The following is a 20,391-nucleotide window of genomic DNA, read 5'->3' as shown; positions in this document are numbered from 1 at the left end:
TCATCTGAGCACTTTGAAGAAACTACTACATTTGTCAAACGACAAAAAGAATCACCTTAGAGAGTCAATTGAGAGACATCAAAAACAACTGGAAATCTGCAGTCCCAGGTGAGCTGTTACTTGAAGATTATCCAGCTTTCGAGTCATCTGTGGTTTCTCTTTAAAAAGTTCTGCTGTACTCAGTCTGGATTTGAGAACTAAATACTGAGCGGTTTTGGGTTTGTTTGTTTCCCCTTCCCTCCCTACCTCCTAGGAAGAATAGATAAAAAACTAGCATGGTTAAAGGGATTGTGGGCTACATGGTACTTGTCCTGCGGCAGCTATAGGGTTACCATTGCCTCGTTAAAGATTGATTGTTTTAATCTGCTTTATAAAAAATCATAAAAAACCCAAACCATCAAAAATATCTAAATTGGTCTATTTTTGAAATAAAATATTCTGACTGTAAAAGCATTAAAAGAATCATGCTGCATTTAAGGTATGAGTGTTTTTTCAAGTTTCCCTTGACTCAGAGTTTTTCAGACAAGTATTAGGATTGTGGAATCAGCTGCTGTAACCTCTTATCCAAATGCAGTGTAGAAGCTAGTAACACCTGAAATAATTTAATATTTTTTGCTAAACATCAGGTTTACTGGGAATGAAAAAGAGAGCGATCAGTTTGAAAGATGTAGGCCTTCCTTCTCCTATACCTGGAATATAGAAATCGGTGTTTCCTCTGAAGTAGTAATACGTTTAGGAAATTGTAGGTTGTTAGGAATAGGATATACCAGTAGTTTACAGGCAAGTTGTTTGCTAACAGCTCTTAAGCAATTACCTTCCTTAGTCCACGGAAACAGTTTTCAGAAGGAGTGTAAATGCAAGTGAAGGCTTTTGGGATCTTGAGCCTATGCCAGCATTTGGTTTCCAAGGAGAAATCCTGCATCAAGAATTGTTGCATTAGATCAAGGGTCAGGGGGTAAATAAACATCTGCTGCTCGCAGGAATTTGCATCACAAAACTGTATGCTATAGCGCTTCTTCAGATGACAAAGTGCTTGTTCTCATAAACAAACTTCTAATAGTGTGAACAAGGACATCTGCTTGTTTCTGCCATATTTAAGGAACAGAAAATTACTGTTTGGTCAAGTTAGCACTTCGTGATACATAATATCATTCTTTTCATCCTGATTTCCAATTCTGTCTTGTCTTGAAGGAAAAAGAAATCATAAGACTTTCCCTAAATATATTTAATGTCTAATTACTGTCTTAATTGAAATTTTCCTTATCAACTAGATTTACAGTAGTAGCATAGTTCTAAAAATTACTTAGCATGTTCATTTTTAGACTACCTCCTTCCATCTTCCTGTCACATCATGATCTTTATCAAATTATTCTACTGTTTTCCAAGAAAGGGCTTGATAGAGTTATTATTAATGATCAGAGATGAAGACATAGTGCCTCGCGTGTTGTAATTCCAACCCTTTGCTGCGTAGTGATAAAAGGACAGGAAATTGTTTCATGGGTTTTTTTTGCCATTATGTCACCACAAGTGTATATTCAGCTGATTTCTGTAATTTCCATAAAATCGGATCTCATATGGCCACTGCACTGCTCACTCACAGGCTGTGCAGCATCGCAGCCTGCCGACCCTTCCGCCCCATCCCCAGCAGCTGGAGCACTCTGCGGTGTTTGGGTTCGTGCCATGGGACCACCTGCTCTTCAGCTGTACAGGGCTACACCTCCATGAGTATGGGTCTCTGGCGTCCCAGCATGCTCTGGGACACAAGGCCATCTTTGGAGTTTCCTTCTGAAAGTGGAGCCTCTTCCACCTAAGAGTTTCCAGAGTGGTAAGCACTCTTTTTTCAAGAGCCCTATTCCGTTGCTGGAGCTCCATTGTCCTTTACCTCTTTGGCCATGCGGTAGTTGAATTTTGCACAGGATTTCTACAAGGTTTGCTTTCTTTCCAGATCTTTGATGAAGTGGGAATTAAACAGTGCGCCATCCTGCCTTGGCTCTCTCACTGTTTGCAGGTGTTCTGCAGGATATGGTTTGATGTCTTCTCACACTCATTTTCTTTCCCAACTCCACTCACTCCATTCTATATCACTGCAGAACATCAGGCTTTTCTTCTACATCATGGACTCTCCTCTCTATCTTGCTGTTAATTGCATCTTTGGCTGATCCTGATTCTTCAAAATCTCCCTTCTTCCCTGTCCTCAGTCTCACAGCCAATGTACTTGGAACCTCTGTAGTGACATCTGTTTATCTGTTGCTTCATTGGATTTTCCATTCAAGTCATTACATTCCAGGGAAGTTAGTTTAGTTTGGGGTTTCCACCACTGCACTCTGGGCAATATCTGTTTGGTTTATTAAGGATTTCTGACGACAGTTTATATAAGAATCAGATGCTTACACACATCTCAAGTCTTGCAAAAGCCATCAGACAGAAGCATGGTCACAGAAGGATGGTCAGTAGCTGTGTGGATTTTTTTTCATCTGTTCTTATTAGCAAAACTGGAATCACTTCAACTACAGGAAAGCACATCAATACCACTTCTTGTGATGTTCTTTGCAAGGTTGGTAATACTCTTATTTTTTTTTTCCTTCAGCTTATCTAGTATTTTTGATTTGCTTTCCTTTGTTCTCTAGAGATTTACAAACAAGTTCCTTAATATCAAACATCACATTTTCTTTTCATATGTCTTTCTTTCTAGAACAAATTATGTTTCCCTACATAGTTGATAAATGGATCAAATATTACCACTAAATTAAGTTACAAGTTCTTCGTTATTTAGCATTTCTCCTTTAGTTTGCCAAACACAAGCCTCTTCTGTTCTTGCTACAATTTTCTTAAAATTTCTTCTGGGAATGTTGCTTCTTAGCAAGTTAACCACTCAGATTACTCTTGTCTTCATCTAGTTCTGTTTTCTGAAGATTTTCTATTCCAGTATTGGTTATGCTTGTTTATCTTCTGTAAATCTTCTTTATCTTGGTATTTAATTGCCTGAAAGCATAACCTCTGTGTTCTATTTAGCTTAATGCTTGCAGTTCAAATCCTGCTTCATTTATGCTAAGTTGTTTGTTCTCACAAAAGGAATATGAGACAAGGATTTAGTAAAGTTAAGAGTTGAGAAGATATAGAATATATTCATTCACTTAGTGTTCATAAATGGGGCGAAGATTTCGTAAGTCACCATGCACCAGCTATCATAGAAATGCTGAAATTTTACTCTGAAATTTAATTTAATACACTTGTGTTACTGCCTTATGGACTATTTGTTTCTTATAATGTATCTCATCTATCTAGACTCTTGGCTTTTCATCTGTGGGCAATCTAACTAGCTCCTAGAACTGCCCCTGCAGAGGGCAGAAATAGTGTAGGCATTGGAGTCATCTCTGCCAAACTGAAAAGCTTCCAGCTATGCAGCTTTTCTTTTTGTTCTTCAGAGAGCTTTTTTATCCCATATTCTATTGTACCTTCTGTTTCTTTGATTGAAATCCCTTGCCAAATGCTTTTGAAAAATCTAAATATAACTACATCCTCTGAATTTGCCTTTATCTTAGTGGTAATACCGTCAAAGGACTCTTGCAGGTAAGATAAATGTTTTTCCACTGTCCAAATGAATATGGAATAACATTTCAGTTATGCATGGATCCTACAGAATTTTGAAAAATGCATGCATTTTATTGTGGCAGCTTTATACCACTTCTTTATATTGCAGTCTTTTCAAGTAAAGCATCATTACTATCACCAGAGTCTGTTTTTTCAAAATTTTCACTCAAACTACAGAATCTTTTCAGGATTTTCAGGTGAAGAGGGTTAAGCTCTTTTTGGATGCTTCTTGAACTTGTCACCTATCAAAGAGTAATAAAGGAAGTCCTAAAGTGTGTGTGATAGCACAATGCAGAAAAGGGATGCATAATACATACTTTTCAAAATGCAGTACAAACCTTTATTCTTTTTTTTAAAAAAAAAAAAAAAAAAGAAAGAAAGAATAGTCATTGTTAAACATTAAGTGACAGTAACACTTTTTCCAGGAAGTATAAATGCTTACATATTTCTGAAAATTTGTATTTGTTTTCATGCATAAACATACTTCAGCTATTTATAGAAAATGTATGAAAATTTCATGTGAAAAAATTCATCTAAAACTAGCTGAAAGCTATTACAGAAATATTACATGTGGCTTGCCTAATCCTATTCTCACTCAGCATTTTCATATAGCACTTCTGGGAACAGAATAGGTGGTGAGGTGGGCCCTTGGGCTGAACCAGGTCACAAACTTACGTGTAGTATTTCGGCCTTACATTTATGAAATTGATACATCCATTTATTCCATCAGGAAGGTCTAAACATAATTTTATACTGAGTGACCACTCTTATAAAGCCCGCATTCCTTGAATATTATGTAAATAATTTCCTTGAATATTATGTAAATAATATCTACACATAACATGTTTTATATGTATTGAAAATGTATAGCTCTTAAAGAATCACAAGGTGACCTATAATTTAGATGCTGAACTAATTTTGTCTATGATAATTTATTATGCAAACTGATCATATTAAAACATATTACTATTCCCATTTTGAATATTTTTTTAAAAAAATAAATTTGCATTCTGCTCATCTTGAAGTCTTCTGAAGAGTCTACTTAACACCTAACCTCAAAACCTTTATAAAGTAAAAAATGAAGGGTCATTTCATATTCTCATTTCTTGAGTTTCCTAGAAACAGAAAATACAGAGTTCAGGTGTTTGGTAATACCCATTAATGTTATGCTGATTGTCAACAAGTAGTAGAAATTATATGCCTCAAGTCTGTATGGTTGTCCTGCATGACAGTGGGGGGAGCTGATATGATGTCTCTTGAACATGCCCAGGATGCATCATCTCCGAAGGAGCAGGTGTCCATAGCTGAAGTGACCTTTCTTTTCCACAGGCTGGTAAGGGTAGTTAGAAGTCATTTCGAAAGGGGATTTGCAGCTTGTTTCTGTAGTTGTTTCTTTGTTCCGCCACATCAGGGGGCATACTGAATCTGAGCATTAACTTAAAATGTCAGTTGCTAACCTTTTGAACAGTCATTCAGCGAGCCTTTACCATTTAGTGACAGGCATATATAATTAAGTGCCTAAATTTCATGCACCTTTTTCCTAGAGGCCTTGTTATGAGGACCACAAACAGTTCTTTTTTCTGGAGGCAGCAGAGCTGCAGGTACAAATCTATTTCATTATTTGGTTTCGTGCTTTCTGACAAACATGAAACAGCACCAGAGTAAGAACGAAAATAGTCCATGCACACAGTCAACTTCTGGCTTTACATCATGCAAAACAGAAACTTGCCCCTAGGAAAAAGTCACGTTTCATCTTACAGAGACAGTCTACCTGATTGGAAACCCATGGAGTGTTAGCAGGGAACTAGAAAAGGTCAAACTTTACACTTATTCATGAGTTACACTGTAAAATCAAACATGGACAATTCTTAAATGGACTAACCAAAGCAGGAGAAGGGCAGGTTGTAATACAGCTGGCATCTTCCTTTCTCTAAGCAATGAGTGAATGGTCAAAAAAGAGTGCACCAAAGCTACTTTTCCATGAGGGATCAGTTCTGCCGTTTCTGTGCCTAGATGATGTAGGAAAAAAGGTCACATGCAAAAAGCAGGCTCTAAAAGGTGCTGTACTTCAGGACAGAGACTTCCATCCCCAAAGAAAACTAGATCATGTCAACAGCAGATGTACTCTCTTTCCTTTTCGAACCATGGGGAGCATCTTCGTGCTCCTCAGGGGCAGTGTTGCAATCCCTCATTTCCCTCCTTATGTTAGCTCTGCGTTTGCAGAGTGTGTATTTTGTAACCAAGCAATTTCAAATGTACTTTCAGAAACATTAAAGATTGTGCAAATACCATCAAAAATGATTCACCAGACCCAATCTGAAGTAAAATATTTATCTTTTCTTTGCCAGCCCTGTTACTTTTGTGTGAAGGTCAACACATATGTCCAGTAGGGAGCGTGTGTGTAGATGAGAATCACTCAAGTGTCCACGCAGCAGCCTCAGCTCCCTCCTATGCTGCCATTTGTATGAATTGTGGCTTTACATGGTTGTCTGTGGAGTCTCTATTGACTAGCTGATGTGCCAGCATGGTAGCAACCAGTTTCTTCATTAAAGCTCTGCAGACTAAATACAAAGAGATTAAGGGAAGACATACCTCAAAAAGAGGTTTCTTATATAGCAGAGGCTGATGTGAGGGGACATCATGTACTGGATCTTGCTTACTTTAGACATGTTACGGAATAAGATGTTTGAGAAAGGAATTGTTCTTGATATTTTTAAAAGAGTTCTTGCCCAACAAAACCTGGCCTTAAAATGCTGTTGGAGTGTATATAGTAAATGATTTTGTGTTTCCCTTTCCAACTGATAAATAATCACATCAGAAACCTAACTTCAGGTTTGAGGAGGTTTTTAAATAAGGAAGGAATCAAAGACTTTTCTCATTTGTGTGCACAGGCCACAGTGTCACTGAAACAGAAATTTTCCCCTTGTCATTTGACAGCCAGAAGCATGTGGAAGAGGGGACATGGTAAAAAAAAATATTCTCTTAAATACCAGACAGGGAAGGCTCAAAAAATGAGGCCTAAGGTGCAAGGCAGCTACAGAAAGTTATGTACACCCTAAGTGGCATTTGATGGTACAGGAAGAATTAACACATTTCATGTTAAGCTGATTTGGCTAGGTTTTAATGCATAAATGATAGCATCACTTAGCATTACAATGGGTACTAGCTTCCCTGGAACAATCTCCAAGTCTGCCAGCAATAGGTATGCACTCCTTCTGCTGTTGCTACACACCTATTTTCATGTATCTCTCCATTTGTTTGACTCACATCTACTGCACACCAGAACACAAATGTATGGCTGGCTCTTGCTGGTGATTTTTTCACGGTGGTGATTCAGGGAACCTTTAACATTTTTCTCTCAAGCCTACAGAAGTTGGTGTGCCAATTGAAAAGTTACTCTCCTAAGACCTTTACCCTGCGTGGGTTTTTTAGAATTGTAAATATGCTGATTAAATTTTACCGTGTCTCATTTCTCAGTGAAAAGTTTCCTTGTAATTACAGAGACTAATTACAAGTTTTAACACCTTCATTTTGAAACCAGTGCAGCAGTTCAGACCAAGACGATGTTTTTCAATGTCCTTAACACTAGCTGTGTGAAATACTGGCTTCAAGGAGCACGTGTTTGGTATATACAGTATAAGTATAGTTAGCAAGTGCTTTGGAAAAGGACGTTCGCTTGCCGAACCACAAATATTTCCACTCATCTTTTAGCTCATGAATGATGATGAAGCTCATCTTCTATGTTGGTAATTTTACTACAGTGACTGGATCGACTCATGATTAATGCTTCTTGAATTTGGCAATAGCCTCTTACACTGCGATATTGCAGGTCATGCCTTTGACAAGAGGACTAATTACATTGCTCCTGTGAAGGTTTGTTTATATTTATGTTTTTTCATTAGAATAGCTCCCAAGCCATTTTTCAGGCAGTTAGCTCTCAGTACTTTGCTACGTTTTTTTTATTCAGAACAAAAAAGTAACTTTTCTTGGATCAGATTGTTCTCACATTCCCTCAAGCGTCAAAAAGACAGAACTACTTTTATTTCAGATGGCTGAAAATTCCATCCCCGTATACATCTGCAAAGACTAAGGTGGGGTGGCAGGGAGGAATGAACTAAATGAATGGCTTTGCCTTTCATAGAGACCAGGCCTCTAGCACTACAGATTTCATTCCCAAAAGAAAGGGATCAGAATGTTAATGTATATACAGTTGAGAAAACAACATTGTGGTGTTATAGCTCCTATAATTCAACTTGCCCAACATTTCTGCACTGTGCTGGAAGAAATAGAATGTCAGAGAGCAGTAAATAAAGTTGTATGTTAATATAGTCTAAATTATAAGGCATATCATGAGTAATGCTTGTAGTTAAACTGGCTGGGATAAAAACTCATTGGTGCTGTCAGTCTTCATGCTTCAGGATGTACATTGATCACTCAAAAAGGTCGGGGGAAAAAATTTGTCCCCTGGTAGCCCATTCTTCCTCCTTTCACTGCAAGTTTGTGGAGTATGAGTGTATTGAATGTTTGCATCCTGGTTTATTTGCTTTTCCCTGTTATTGACTCCTGCTAAAGATTACATGAAATATTGGTTTAACCTGATAAAATAATTCCTGGTCATATCTGCAGCAAGCAGTGGTGAGGAATTATGTGGCCATGTGTGAACTGATGAGTATTTTGTTTGTTTCTGATTTCCTGAAAAAGAAGCGTGTCAGATCTCAGTCTTTGGAAGATTAACCTGTCATTTAGCTAAGTGCTATCAGCAAGACAAAGGGTTGTCAGCCAATAAGCTGTTAATTGAAAACCTATTTTTTTTCTATGAGTCAATCAGAGAAAGGTAAAAGCATCCAGTTTCACTCACATTTTTCTACAAAAACTGCAAGCAGGATGTGCACAAGAAAATTGTGTCACTTTCTTGAAAATTTGGCCCTAGATATTTAATTTTTCAGGTATCCCTTCCCAATCTAAGGGAAAACACCTGTTCTGTGAACCCTGGATGTTGTCACAATTGATGTGAAAGACAGTGATCCAGAAATTATCTGTATGAGGAATTTCTTTGAAGCACCAAAGCTGTTGTATGAGAATAAATCATATCAAAATTAAACAAAGGGGTGATCCTAAACCTGCTGCTGCTTAAAAAAAAAAAAAAAACAAACCATGTTTAGAACTGGTGTCTTACAATATTGTACTATCATTGAGGATTGAAAGCACTTGTGTATAAATATGAATTTATCAAGTTTCTTGTAAACCATGATAAAAGACCTTGCTGTGGCAGGAAAAGTGACATGGATGAGGTCTAGCATGGATGGACTTTCAATGTCTTAAAGCCAGTAATACTCTTAACACTGTGACTGAGCACTCTAAATCTCTGGCTCGGGATATCATTTGCCTTAATTACTTGTGGATTATCTGTCTTAAAGTGCTGGCTTGTTCTTGAAAACATAATGCTGATGATGCAGTGAAAATTAACATACAAACCTGCTAGACAAGTTCAATTAATACTATAATCAACCTAGAATAGTATCAAACCCTCTAAATAGTAGATTTATCTTTCCCTCTCCCTCTCTGAAAGAAAGAAAAAATAAAGAAAACCCACTGATATAATAGGTGAAGACATGTATTATGTATTAACTTTGAGAAATAGAAATATGATAGCTAAAAGTTAATTTGCAAAATTATAAAGAAACATAGAAAAGTAATTTCCTGAAAATAGTGTGAATTGAACGCGCCAGGGTCAAGAGGGTAAAGCATAAGCAGAAGATAAGTCAGGCCAAGCTTAGAAGATATTAGTAGGTTATTTTCATTAATTGGTTGTAGCACTTCACTGCAGCACAGAATGGGCCTTTTAGAGTACAAAAAGTGTAAAAGAAATTCCTAATGCCATTTTTCATTGAACAAAAGAAATCTGCACCAATTTGTGACACCTTTGGTGGAGAAAGACAGAGACTTTCAAATGAAGGAGCGGTTTCTGTAATAGCAGTGTGGATGGATAGCAGGCTTGCATTAGGAATTAACAGTCAATTTGAGAGCAGAATATTCCTGAGCTGATTGAAAGCAAAATAGTTTCTTTCCATTAAACTAAATGTCAGTAAAGTTTGGAGTGCTTATAGCGCACAACTGTTTCTCATAAGGGATATGAAATCTGGCACTGAGCAAGGCACTAAAGGTGTGTGTCATTTGTTATCAGACATTGGAATTCATCTATTTTGAGGTGATATCACAGGAAGCTGTTTGGGTTGCAGTCTTTATGGTCAAGATAAACCACAGTTGTGTTGCTTTCACTTCTAGTGTGTTCCATGTTTTTCCTGAAAATAAATACCTGTCTATATGCAAATAAGGTCATTTTTAAGAGGCAGGATGTGTGATAGAACTGTAATATAAGTTAGTATCATCTAGCTTGAGTTTACAGGTCTTTCCAAGTCATGTTACAAATGAAATTGCCTGCTAGCAGTTTCTTCTGTGTAATCGAGGATCTGTGCTGCTGATGTGCAAACAAAAGTTGAGTCCATACACAATACTTAATGCTGCCAAGTCAATTATATCTTGTGAGGGCGCTTTTTTGTGTTATACTGAAATTTTTATTTTATTGATCAAGAATTTGCCATGATACAACTTCTACCCAGTCTGTATCATTTGATCCTAATCTGTTTCTAATTCCTGCTTAGATACTATTCTGTTTGTCCTGTAAATGATGAACAGCTATAAACTCCTTACAAGTGGTTATGCTTGAAACATTAATTTTGCAAAATTACTGCATAATTCTTTCCAGGTATGCTACCCACTACAATGCTTATCTTTTCTGATTCCTTGTGAGTTTCTTTTAGCCCTTATACCACTGTCTCAATTTCTTTAAAACATATGTACATTTATCTTACACTATGACTTGCCTAAGCCACGACTACATGATCACAGCTGACAATCTAGTCTCATATTGTTGGTGAACAATTAGGTCAGCTGATCACTAAACTATGTACCTTTGATTGCTTTTTGAATATGCTGTTCTGTGCTAGAAAATTAACATAAGATTTAATTGTCTTGTGTTCCTTTAGTAGCTTCTGGTACCCTAAAGCTGGTAGTTTTCAATTTGCTTTTTTTCATCTTAACCCCACTTTCTTTGCTTAGCTATCTGCTCACAGTCTTTCTCTCATTTTTGTGTTTCAAACCATGCAAACTCTGGCATTTTGGCAGAATAAAAGAAGATAGTAATTTTCATTACTACTAGGCTCAGGCTCTTTGTTTGTGAAAACTGGCCTGGGTCGTCTTAAGTTGCTGGATCTCTGGCAATTTTACACGCACTGAAGATCAGCCATTTAATCTCTCAGATGGAATAATGTTAAGTTAAGTTTGATGAATAGTTTGCAGAACACATATTATGCGTGTTTCAGAGCTAGGTGAAATGTCTGCTCTTCATGCATTATGCCATGCCTTACCTCATTTTTATGTGTTCAGATAGGTAGTTCATTATTTTTAACACTTCTCATCATGCCTCAATGGTGACAATAATAGCTCCAGTATTACTTTCTATTTGTAGGAATCTGATGGTAAGAACTAGAGTAAGTTACATCTGTCTTGATCCTGTCTTTCCTTGGAAAGCATGATGTCGCTTCCTTTCCTCATCTCTTTAATCATCTGTTGGGCCTTTTTGTTGTTAGCTATGACAACATTCAGAGAAATGGCGTAGCTAAGGCCTGTCTAAACTGTCTTGAGAACTTACTGCGGCCACAAGAGATAAACCAGAGCACTTAGCTTTGTTTTCTTTTCTTACATCATCTTTAATTCTGGGGCAGTTTGGGTGTGGTTTTTTTCCTTTAAGCTAGAAGCTTGCCTATCTCCTTTTGTGAGCTAATAATTCTTGACTTTCCGTGACTTCTATATGGGACAGCTAGACCTGTGATTAATTTTTGTGGCTAGTCTGATTTGATCATAGTTGATGATCAGCTTGCTTTTACCACAAAGAAAGTTACAGTACTTTACACGGACACTTCATAAAACCGTCTTTCCAGGGCATCTGTACTGATAAGTGACAGTGCACATGGATGGAAGATAATCAATGCCAATTACTCTGTAAAAAAGCCTCTACTATTCTCAGACAGTAACTCCGATCACCTCTATAATAAAGGCCTGCTACTAGCTCCGTTACAAATCCCTATTCTTCTGAAATTTATAACAGTTCTCAAAGTACACTCTAAGATAAAGCTTGGTATAATAAACCTAATATCCAAGAGCAAGTGTGAAATTACTCACTTTTCAGTAGGCAATAAACCAAGGTAGTTGAAGCAGTTATGTGCTATATATAAATGACAGGAAATTGTAGGCTAGTACCAATCTATACCTCTGGCCAAACAGGGGATGCTGTTTCTGTCTCTGGTAGCCTGCATCAAGCTCAGCGCTTTCCCTGCAGAACCAGTCTTGCTTCTGCTTCTTCCTTTTGGACTTTGCACATAGCAGGGCAGAATGAGCGAAGAGGCTGACCTGCTGCTGCCTGTGGCTGTGAGGTGGGAGGTTTGAGCTCTTTCACTCAGCTTTTCACAGCAGCTGTTAATGGGGTTCTTCCACTAGCATCAGCTCAACCACTTCTCTCCAAGGTCTGCATATCTGCTTATGATGTTATTTAGTCACTGTCAGGGTACAGACATAGTTAAGATAATTAAGTCAGTCAAAGAGCTTGCAAAAAGCTTAATCTTTTTCACCAACTCTAATAAAATGCTTTGTATGTGAACACATGCTTCTCTATTCTGTATTGTGGCCAGCAACCAGCCACTTGCTCACACCCCCATCCACCTCCATCCCCAGGAGATGAAGGAGAGAATGGGAAAAGCAAAAGTGAGAAAAAATTGTGGTTCGAGATGAAGACAGTTTCATAATCTGTTTCATAATAATGATGAGCTGGCGTCTGAAAATGTATTGGATTGAAGTAGGAAACAACTAGCAAGGAAATATTTATAGCTCGGCTCTGCCATTTTGAACATATTAACATCAGTGGACTTATTTCTGATAAAAATAAAAGCAAAGGTAAAGTTAAATTGCACCTGATGAACCAAGAGCATCTGACTCTTGTTAGCTATATTCATGTTTTTATTAAAAGTTAGGTAGATAACGCATAGAAATTGTGACTTTATTGTAAGTGACGTTTTATAAACTTTGCTTCAAGATGAGACTGAAGACTTACTTCGGCATAAGGAAAGTTAAGAATAGGCTTTATTGATGACAGGGGGGAAAAGATTTCCTGCTCTGAGCTTTAATTTGCATTGTGAGATTTTATTGCTTTTGAGTGATTTTTAACAAAACTATTTATAGGGTGTGTAGTGATAGGACAAGGGGCAATGGATTTAAACTGAAGGAGGGGAGATTTAGATTAGATATAAGGAAGAAATTTTTTACATTGAGGGTGGTTAGGCACTGGAACAGGTTGCCCAGAGAAGTTGTAGATGCCCCATCCCTGGAAGTGTTCAAGGCCAGGTTGGATGAGGCTTTGGGCAACCTGGTGTAGTGGAGGGTTTCCCTGCCCATGGCAGGGGGGTTGGAACTAGATGATCTTTAAGGTCCCTTCCAACCCTAACCATTCTATGATTCTATGATTCTATGATTCTATATAACAGGACTAAAACCTTATTTTGCTAGTATGTCAGGTGGAACTGCAACTAAGCAATCTGAATGCCATCTGCCTGTTATAGATTATTTACCTAAAAGAAAAGTCATCCTGAAGAGCCTCTTGTTCTGCTTGCCCTCAATACAGAGCAATATGACTCTTCTGTGTAAGCTCTTTCAAAGAAATGATTGCTAAAATTTTTTAAATAATAAGTATATACATCCTAACTAAAGGTAGTCATGTTTAAAAATTCTTTAGATACCATTTTCAAATAATTCAGTTGATGTTCTTGGCCAAGTCTGTAGATTTATTTGAGAGCAGTGAAAATGTTATGAGGTACAAACATATATTTATTTGATGGGGAAGAAAAGGGAAGTAGCTTAAACCAGACAGGCAAGAAGGGTAACCATGCTATTTGGAATAGCTGCAGCTAATGATACAAAACATAATGCGATGTATAACTGTCCTGGTTGCAGCTGAGACAGAGTTAGTTTTCTTTTTAGGAGCTGGAATACTGCTTTTTGAATTTAGTATGAGATTTGTTATGAGAAGAATGTTGATAGTGCACTGATGTTTATAGCTGGTGCTGAGGCATGAAGGACCTTTCAGCTTCCCATTTTTTGCTAATGTACAGGATCACGGCAGGCTGGCAGGGAGCATGGTAGGGACAAAGGACCCACAGCTCCTAACTTATGATTTGAGCTTAAACTTGGGATTGAGGTCCACATTGGCCAATTCCATATCATGTAACATCATGCCCAGTATATAGATAGGCATTGGCCAGGAAGCCTGGGGTCTTGATTCTTATGTCCTATCTTTCTCTTACTCTCTTTTTGGACCTCTCACTCTTCTGGGATTGTGGTTTCAAGACTTCTCTCTTTTGGGATCGCTTGCTGGGACAGGACAGGTGGTCGTCACTGTGCATCACTTGTTTGTAGATATTATTATCATTTTACATATTATCACATTAATTTTTCTTATTATTAATTTAAATTTTATTTTATTTCAATTATTAAATTGTTCTTATCTCAACCCATGAGTCTCCTTCCCTGTTGCCCTTTAGTTCTCTTCCCCATTCCCTGGGGCTGGGGGGAGGGTGAGAGAGCAGCTGCATGGTGTTTAGTTGCTGGCTGGGTTAAACCATGACAATAACGTAGACTGTTCTATATGAAAGAGTGAGTGAAAAACTGGGGCTAATGATCCTCCCAGGTTTCAGTGATGAGATTTTTCCCAGAGAGTTATGTCTGATGTCTTGTATTTATGCTTTATTTTTGATGACTGCATAACCATTAAACCTATTTCATTGATCTTATACACTGAACCAACTGCCAAAAATGTCCTGATTTCCAAAAACATTTCAGACTGGAGGCTTTTTTCAGTCAGCAGATACACCAGTAAATTGGGACCATCTTCAGTATGATATTTAATTTACAAAATATAGAGTATTAGTATTAACTGAGGATTACATGACCAGGAGTATCCTCCTAAGACAATTTCCCTCCTCCTCATCCCGAACTCAACCATGCCGCATAACTCTGCTCATAAACAGATTAAGATCCATCTTTTGGTGCAGCAGATGATCATCAGCCTCCCCTTTTACCAAAGTAACACAAGCTGTTCTCTTTGCTATCAAGCTTTTCCTATATTTGAGCTTGATCTTAATTGAGTCTTATGTATGAAATTTTGGCTTCCATACCCGTTGAAATGATCTTCTTACTCTTTTAAAGATTTAAACCATAATTCCAGTCAATTTTGAGAAACTAATAATAATTTTACATGTGACATTTTTCTGTAAATAAATGCCTCTTGATGTAAATTATACCTATAGCATTCTTGTTTACTCTTGTCATTCTTCATTTTCTGGTAATTTATTTGGTAAATATAGGGTTAATACAATAAATCTGACTTTCTTGATGAAAACACAGCTTCAATTATTTTCAGAAAGGCGACTTTAAAAGCAGTGGTTAAACAGCTATTCCCTAAACTGCCAAAAAACAGAAGGAGTTCTTCTAAGACCCTGCTGTTTAGCCAGTATATTAAAGTCAAGGACGTGTCCAAGGTTTCAGATCCCTTAATCATGCTAGCTTAGCTTCAGTTGTACATTTTTAGCATGTAGTTAGACCAATGTAATTGCTACTTTACGCAGCTGTGAGAAAATATATGTACCACTGTAGCTGCTTAGCTCCAGTGTGCCAAACACAACACGTAGTCTTGCAAGGCTTGGAGCAACATCTGCTCTCATAAATTTGCTGTAATAAGACTCCCTAGGCTGAGGTTGTTGGATGCCTGACCCTAGTCTTGTCAGGATGGTTAAATGCAATGTAGCATTCAGCCAACTGTCTTGGCTTTGTTGGATGAATGAGTTTAAAGGCATGTAAAGTGTTGCCGTGCAGAGGTAAGATAAATGGAAAAGGCATTTCAGTTACACTATTGCAGGTATTAAAATCATGCTGTATCAGAATAAGGTAGTATCTGGACAAATATTTTTTCTGCAGTACCTCAAACGTTTATCTTTATGTGGTATCTTGGACTGCTGCTGTGTGCAGTATCAATTTCTGCATTTTACAGTATATATCAAAACTGGGAATTGTTGCTTTGAATGTTCTCATATGCTTCTCTTAAAAGTCAGTGAAAGGAAGCCCACTCAATAAAGCTGTATTTTTAGCAGATTTTTCAACGTAATTTGATTTTTGTGGAGAAGGCAACAGTCAGAATATTGGCTAGTCAATGCTAAAATACTGGATATTTTGATGTAAAATATTCAACATTTTTTAAAAATTCAAAATACATAACACTAGCTGTTTCTTAAAATATTTAGTCTGTTTTCCATCTTCCTTATTTCTTTGAAAAGTACCTATTCACCTGATACTTTTTAAATTTTGCATGTTTAAGCTAATTAAGTTCTAATGTTTCACTCCACCAGCCACTTCTTATTTGCTCTTTAGTAAAATTTACAACTCTGATTCACTTGTCTTCCTAGTATAAAAGTACCTGTCTCCCGTTAGATGAAAGAATACATTGAAGGATGGCTTCTGTTCATCCTTGTCTGATATTATTGAACTCCAGCTGGCAAAACAGTTGATTTAATAAATATTTTCCTGGCTTACACTGTGCATATCTGCATACTGCACTCTACCCTACACAGCCAGGCTGTCAAGGAGACCATGCTTTTCCAAGCGATGTATACTCTTGCTCCCAGAGCAAAAGCAGACGTTTAATACCTGAGCTGCTTTCACTCCACTTCTTCCAAACTCTTCCAGCCCTTTTGCTTCCTGAGAGGCATTAGTGCCGCCATAATTTGGAAGGGCTCAGACCTACTTGACACTATTTGCAAGCTTTTCTGTCAGCCCTTTGCTTTAACTTTGTTCTTACAACTCTAAATGCCCTTTTTCTGCTCTCTGGCTGAAGAGGCTGGGGCAGCCATCCCTTACTCCCTGTTTTCAGGATCAAGTGGACTTTAGGATTGTGCTGCAAGGTTGGAGAAAACTAGCGTTGCCCAGTCCAGAGCCCTTGGGCCAGTGCCCTCAGCCCAGTGGAGGCTTCACCTGCTTCCCCAACCTTGACTCAAAAATAAGGATGGTGTGGTCTCCCTGATTTCAAGTTTTAGTTTGACACTTAGTGTGGCAGCTTTAACATGTTAACTGTTAAGAAGGCAACAGGAAGGGTACCTCTGATTTTCTTTAAGTTTGTTCTGTTCTCTGCTTATTTAGTGTACTGAAGAAGTCCGCACCATTAGATGGGAAGTTGATGCAGTAGCAGCATTCATGGGATCTTCCCTGTGCATGTGAAGGAAGACACTGCAAGTGCCAACCTGTCATTTAAAGTAAGCTTTTCTATGGCAAATACCTGAGCAATCCCACTGTGCTCATCTTGAGTGCAGGCAGATTTGAATTAAATCTGAGTCTGTGCTTCAGAGTCTTATGCAGAAATACAAACAAAATTTTAGCACTGTACAAAACACCCAGGACATAATACACATGTGATCAAGCTTTCACCAGTCGAGGACATGTGTCCTGCAGTTTTACTCTAAGCAGAAATTTTCAGGTGCACCTAGATCACCTGGAGCGTGCTCTTGTAACACTATGCTTGGTTTTGAAGACTTGGCTCCTCTGTGTTGCTTGTTCATGTTGGGGCAATGCTATTCAGCTGCATGAGCAGCGATTTTTATAACAAAGGGAACTGAGAGATTCCTCCCTTTGCAAGCTGAATTCCCGTTTTACAGTGTTACATAACTCTAATCCTGGTTTCAGCACTTCAGCAGGATGAAAGTGGCAGGTATTTGGCTCTTTTCCTGTCACATCACCATAGTGTAATGGTGGATTTAGCAGGGTGAAACGAGGATTTTCATCTCTTACTACCTCTTATGTCTCTTTCTGAAGCCAATAATAGCCATGCTCCCTGCGGGTGTTCAGGGCTGTTTTTCAGGGAGTGAAAGACTGTTCCTTCTTCTGGACAGTGAATTGAATTAAAAGTGAAGCTGCAAGTAGTTTGTCCTTGGATGAGGAAGGAAATCTTTAGTTTAGTGCTGAACTAGGTGATCAGGAAATTGCACAAATTGACTGCGTGAATTTTTGGCAGATGCTGTGTTTCTACTAGATTTGGAGGAGGAATGGGAGTTCAAGAGTATAACTTTGAAACATTGCGCTTAGAATTGAAACTAGAAGCACTGTGGCAACAGTGCTATCTAAACTCTCTTTGCAACTCTCTCTCACTTTTCACTGCATTTTTAATTTGGCTTGTCGTGCACTATGTGTTTCACGTAGGGAGTAAAATACCAAACTGATTCACTATCAGATTTGGCTCTGAGACTGCCTGTTCTGTAGTAAAAAGCAAAGTGTTATGTCAGGTTCTGAAGACAGACGCAAAAAGAGTTTTTGATATTTTCAGACAATTTATCTCCTGAAACAAAAAGGAGAGATGTACTGAGCAAATGACAGAATAAGGGACATCTTCCATACTCCTGCTACATTGATCATTAAAACTAAGAAGCTCTGGGTCACGTATAAAGAGCCCCTAGTCCCGTAGTAGGCTATTGCTCTCTAAGACCCTTTTACCTTAAACAACCACTAGATAAAGTATAGTTTAGTAGATTCTTCTTAAACTAAAGAAAAAAATGTAAGTAGAAACTAAGAATAAATAGACAAAACTTAACCAGGCTTCTTATTTAAAGATTATCAACTTGTGAAGTAAAATAGTAGAGATGTGAAGAAGCTTTAAAGATATTTGTTAGCAAAATGATGACATTTCTCTTTCAGTGAATATAGTTGCTGTAGTCAGCTATATCATTAAGATTGTTAATATAATTGCTCCAAGTCATTTCCTGAGAGGAGAAAAATAACTCCTGAATTGGAAGAAATGTTGAAATCACTCAAAAATCTTTTAATAACTTTGACAGAGGAAAAACTGCTGTGTTTTGTATTGTTATTCTTTGATTCCGATCTACTGAATCAAAGTTGTAAAAGAGCACGAGCACCCTGCAGTTGAACTGTCAGATTTTAGTTTGTGCATTAAACAGTCTCTTCAAATTTATAAGTGCAATATAGCAGCCTTATCATTATTATGTGCCTGAAACTGAGTAGATGTCCAGTAAAATTGCCAGAAGTACCAATGGTTCTCTAAGATGACCTTTCTGCCAATAAAGAGAAATGTATTAAACCCTGCATGTCAACGCTGTTCTGTGGAAAAGCACGACTAAAGTACTTAAGGCCAGAAGTTCTGGCATCTGAAATGCCACCAGTGTCAACCTTTACAGTCAGACTTTTTGCAGGTAAAATTGAGCTTGTAAGAAGCTGGCGTCCCTCACTCTCTAAGTGCATGTATAGGGTAGTACAGTTTCCAGGTGTGTTAAGCCTCTGTCTGTGATTTGGGTTGCACTTTGTTTATTGAAATGACATCCAGGATTGATTTGCATCCATCTTAAGGCATTCAGTAATTCAGGCAGGGTTATTAGGCAATGTAGATTAGGCAACATGAATATTCTGCCTGAAAGAAGGTCCTCCTTCATCCTCTTGCTGTGTTGCTACTCTTACTCTCCTTGCCAAACTCACAACCACTGCGCACACAGTGACACGAGAAAATACACTGTACGTTGTTCAGTGGAAGCTGTTGCATTCCTGCAGCAGAAGGCAGCTCTTCTGCACCTCTTGCAAGGACAGAGTGAGTGGAGTGGGAAGGAGCCTCATGCCTGAGATGCCAAGTGACTAAGTCAGGTGTCAGATCTGCATGTGCTTTTTCTGACCCCACCACGGTTTCATTGAAGCTCTGAGACAACTCTTTCTGTGCTGCAGCTTCTTGTCTGAAATACAAGGAAGTGTTTTGTAAAATGTGGACTTTTTCCATCATTGCTGTAAAATTCAAATAAAAAAAGCTTTCTGTTCTTCTGCTGGCACTGTGTGGAAGATACATTGAAGGCATTGGATAGCACAGACACATAGTGAAGACACATTGGATAGCACAAATAGTTGGCCTGCAGTCCAGTTCTTTAATTTTAAACACAGCAAATTACACACTATGGCTGCCAGATGGTTTAATGTCATCTTATACAGCTGGTTGAAAAAACGGAATTAATTTTCATAAAATTGAGAAGTTTTCTGCTACTTAATGGTGTACTAAATTGGAAACTGTTGACGAAGTAAATTTTCTGCTAGTTCTTCTACTGGAATGGCATGCGCTGAACTCTTGTAAGCACACTTGGTGTGTATGATTTTAATCTTTCTCCATAAACGCTCTGACTGAGCTACAAGAAGTTAAAGCCTTGCAGTGTTTAAAAGCGTAGTCTCATTTGCTGCAAACAGTTTGTTTCCCTCCACTGCACAGAGGGAGAGCTTCACTACAAGCCATGGCTCTTAGTAAAGATACCCTGACTGAGTGACCAGAACGTGACTTTCTTGGCCTTGGTGCTTTAGAAATCTTCATCACTGATGTGTATTTGCCTTTATTGTCATTGAACTTGGAGTTCTACTGTAGTTTTTTGCCAGATGTAAGCTATCCAGAGAGCAGCCTGCCTGCATGCCCATAGGGGATCTTTACATCTATGTTTACAGTATGGGAACCTACAGCTGCCTGATTGTATTTGCTCAGAATTAGAGTATATATCTCTAATATATATAAATTATATATATATATGTATAAAGCACATATATATATCTCTTCCACTATAAAAGGTCCACACTGGCATAATTAAAAAAAAAAAAAAATGCTTTCTGAGCAGGTGG

This window comes from Tauraco erythrolophus, chromosome 1 (genome assembly GCF_009769465.1).
Source record: "Tauraco erythrolophus isolate bTauEry1 chromosome 1, bTauEry1.pri, whole genome shotgun sequence".
Classification (NCBI taxonomy): Eukaryota; Metazoa; Chordata; class Aves; order Musophagiformes; family Musophagidae; genus Tauraco; species Tauraco erythrolophus.
This window is presented reverse-complemented; position numbering follows the sequence as displayed.